The sequence below is a fragment of the Triticum aestivum genome, chromosome 5A (genome assembly GCF_018294505.1).
Source record: "Triticum aestivum cultivar Chinese Spring chromosome 5A, IWGSC CS RefSeq v2.1, whole genome shotgun sequence".
NCBI lineage: Eukaryota > Viridiplantae > Streptophyta > Magnoliopsida > Poales > Poaceae > Triticum > Triticum aestivum.
Window position 1 is genome coordinate 480,251,017 of NC_057806.1, and position 4,068 is coordinate 480,255,084.

Below are 4,068 nucleotides of genomic sequence, written 5' to 3' on the forward strand. Positions count from 1 at the left end.
CCCTCGGTGCTACGGCCACGACCATGGCCAGCAGGTGCGCCACCGAGCCGCCGCACCTATGGCTGATAACCCACAAGTGTAGGGGATCGCAACAGCTTTCGAGGGTAAAGTACTCAACCCAAATTTATTGATTCGACACAAGGGGAGCCAAAGAATATTCTTGAGTATTGGCAGTTGGGTTGTCAATTCAACCACACCTAGATAACTTAGTATCTGCAGCAAAGTATTTAGTAGCAAAGTAATATGATAATAAAGGTAACGGTAGCAAAAGTAATATTTTTGGGTTTTGTAGTGATTGTAACAATAGCAACAGAAAAGTAAATAAGCGAAGAACAATATGTGAAAAGCTCGTAGGCAATGGACCAGTGATGGATAATTATGCCGGATGCGATTCCTCATGTAATAGCTATAACATAGGGTGACATAGAACTAGCTCCAATTCATCAATGTAATGTATGCATGTATTCCGTAAATAGTCATACGTGCTTATGGAAAAGAACTTGCATGACATCTTTTGTCCTACCCTCCCGTGGCAGCGGGGTCCTAGCGGAAACTAAGGGATATTAAGGCCTCCTTTTAATAGAGAACCGGAACAAAGCATTAGCACATAGTGAATACATGAACTCCTCAAACTACGGTCATCACCGAGAAGTATCCCGATTATTGTCACTTCGAGGTTGTCAGATCATAACACATAATAGGTGACTATAGACTTGCAAGATAGGATCAAGAACACACATATATTCATGAAAACATAATAGGTTCAGATCTGAAATCATGGCACTCGGGCCCTAGTGACAAGCATTAAGCATAGCAAAGTCATAGCAACATCAATCTCAGAACATAATGGATACTAGGGATCAAACCCTAACAAAACTAACTTGATTATATGGTAAATCTCATCAAACCCATCACCGTCCAGCAAGCCTATAATGGAATTACTCATGCACGGCGGTGAGCATCATGAAATTGGTGACGGAGGATGGTTGATGATGACGACGGCAACGAATCCCCCTCTCCGGAGCCCCGAACGGACTCCAGATCAGCCCTCCCGAGAGAGATTAGGGCTTGGCGGCGGCTCCGTATCGTAAAACGCGATGAAACTTTCTCTCTGATTTTTTTCTCCCCGAACGTGAATATATGGAGTTGGAGTTGAGGTCGGTGGAGGTCCAGGGGGCCCACGAGACAGGGGGCGCCCCCAGGGGGAGGGGGCGCTCCCCCCACCCTCGTGGACAGGGTGTGGGCCCCCTGGTCTTGATTCTTTCGCCAGTATTTTTTATATTTTCCAAAAAGTTCCTCCGTGGATTTTCAGGACATTCCGAGAACTTTTGCTTTCTACACATAAAACAACATCATGGCAGTTCTGCTGAAAACAGCGTCAGTCCGGGTTAATTTCATTCAAATCATGCAAGTTAGAGTCCAAAACAAGGGCAAAAGTGTTTGGAAAAGTAGATACGTTGGAGCGTATCAACTCCCCCAAGCTTAAACATTTGCTTGTCCTCAAGCAATTCAGTTGATAAACTGAAAGTGAAAAAGAAAATTTTTTACAAACTCTGTTTGCTCTTGTTGTTGTAAATATGCAAAGCCATCATTCAGGTTTCAGCAAATATTATGAACTAACCATACTTATAATAACACTTAGGTCTCACAATTACTCATATCAATAGCATAATCAGCTAGCGAGCCATAATAATAAAACTCGGATGACAACACTTTCTCAAAACAATCATAACATGATATAACAAAATGGTATCTCGCTACCCCTTTCTGAGACCGCAAAACATAAGTGCAGAGCACCTTTAAAGATCAAGGACTGACTAAACATTGTAATTCATGGTAAAAGAGATCCAGTCAAGTCATACCCAATATAACCAATAGTAATGAATCCAAATGCCAGTGTGCTCTCCAGCGGGTGCTTTTTAATAAGAGGGATGATGACTCAACATAAAAGTAAATAGATAAGCCCTTCGCAGAGGGAAGCAGGGACTTGTAGAGGTGCCAGAGCTCGATTTTAAAATAGAGATTGAATAACATTTTGAGTGGCATACTTTTGCTGTCAACGCAACAACTATGAGATGGTTGTATCTTCCATACTACATGCACTATAGGCAGTTCCCAAACAGAATGCTAAAGGTTTATACTCCCCTAACCACCAACAAGTATCAATCCATGGCTTTGTCGAAACAACGAGTGCCTCCAACTAACAACAGCCTCGGGGGAGTTTTGTTTAATTATTTTGATTTGCTTTGATCTTTTTGGATGATGGGACTGGGCATCCCGGTTACCGGCCCTTTCTCGTGAATGAGGAGCGGAGTCCACTCCTTTTGAGAATAACCCACCTAGCAAGGAAGATATAGGCAGCCCTAGTTGAACATGAGCTGCTCGAGCATACAAAACAGAATTTCATTTGAAGATTTGGAGTTTGGCACATACAAATTTACTTGGAACGGCATGTAAATACTGCATATAGGAAGGTATGGTGGACTCATATGGAACAACTTTGGGGTTTATGGAGTTTGGATGCACAAGCAGTATTCCCGCTTAATACATGTGAAGGCTAGCAAAAGACTGGGAAGCGACCAACTGAGAGAGCGACAACGGTCATAAACATGCATTAAAATTAATTCACACCGAGTACAAGCATGAGTAGGATATAATCTACCATGAACATAAATATCATGAAGGCTATGTTGATTTGTTTCAACTACATGCATGAACATGTGCCAAGTCGAGTCACTCAATCTAACATATAAAGCCTCCTAGAGTGGTAGTCACAACGAAGGCCTCGAGCGCACGGTACCACGCGAGGGAAAAAAGACCACCACACCGTGCCCGCGCGTGGGGGTGCAGCGCACCACGCGAAGGAAAAAAACACCGTAGCACGCGAGGTAGAAAACGGCGCCCCAATCCACAGCCCCGCACCCCTCGCTCCTCCCTCCCTCCCTCCCTCGTCTCACCCACCGCCGCTCCCTAACCCTAGCCCCAATCCACAGCCCCGCGCCCCTCGCTCCTCCCTCCCTCGTCCTCACCCGCCACCGCTCCCTCCAACCACCTCCTCCTCCTTCCGATGGGTCGCCGGATCCGTCGGCCACCCCATGGACTTCGCCTCGAACGTGGGCTGGGAGAGAGAGCGCGGGCGGGCGGTAGAGGAGGGTGGCGGGCGCCGACGTCGCAGTCAAGGGGGAGCAGGGCTGCCGGAGCTCGCACGGATGCGCAGTCGGAGGGACGACTTGAGGAGAGTAGGAGGTAGGTACGCTGGGACAGGGTGATGTAGCCGGCGACGGCAGGGCCAGTCGGCCGGAGCTGGATTGATCCGGAGGCGCTCAGCAAGAGAGGCGGACAGCGGACCGATGGAGAAGGGATCGGCATCGGGCAGCTCGAAGACCCAAAACGGCTGCCTCATCATCTACCTCACCGTCTCTCCTCCAGTACGCGGGTGCTCTGCTCGACCTCTTCCTCGTCATGGCTGCTCAACAAAATAAGCAGGAGCAGCCGGTGCAGCCGAGCGTCCGCCTTAGGCTTCAGGTACACAACAATTCTTCTCTTCTTCCTTTTTTTTACTCCCTTTCTTTCAGTACCCTGCTCCCCTTCCAATATTTGTTTGTGCGGCTGTCAGCAGGACATGGCGTTCAACGGTGGATGCAGGTGGCCTATGCCAAGGTGAGCTTCTCCCATCGTTTTTCCTTCTGCTCTTGATTTGATCTCTACCTTATGTGTCCTCCTACCCACCAATCCGCCTTCAACATCAATCTTAGGATATACTTCTTATGCTTGCCTGTGAGCTGTTTGATAAAATGCGCGTGTAGTGACCAAAATGCGAGGTTGTGTTTCCTGTTGTTGATTGATCGTTGCTTTGGTCGAGGTGGGTTATGCTTGCTTCTGCTCTTCATTGTATTTTTGTTCATGGCCTATGTTGGAGAGGTTATGCATGTTCCCTCAAAGAAGCCTTATGTCCAAGAATAAATTACTTACGTTTGAGTGCGAGTAATGACATAATTTGTAATTTTTCATTTCCCTTTTGCGTGTTCATTAGAGATTCCTATTCTGTTCCTTGGCTTACTAACCTTG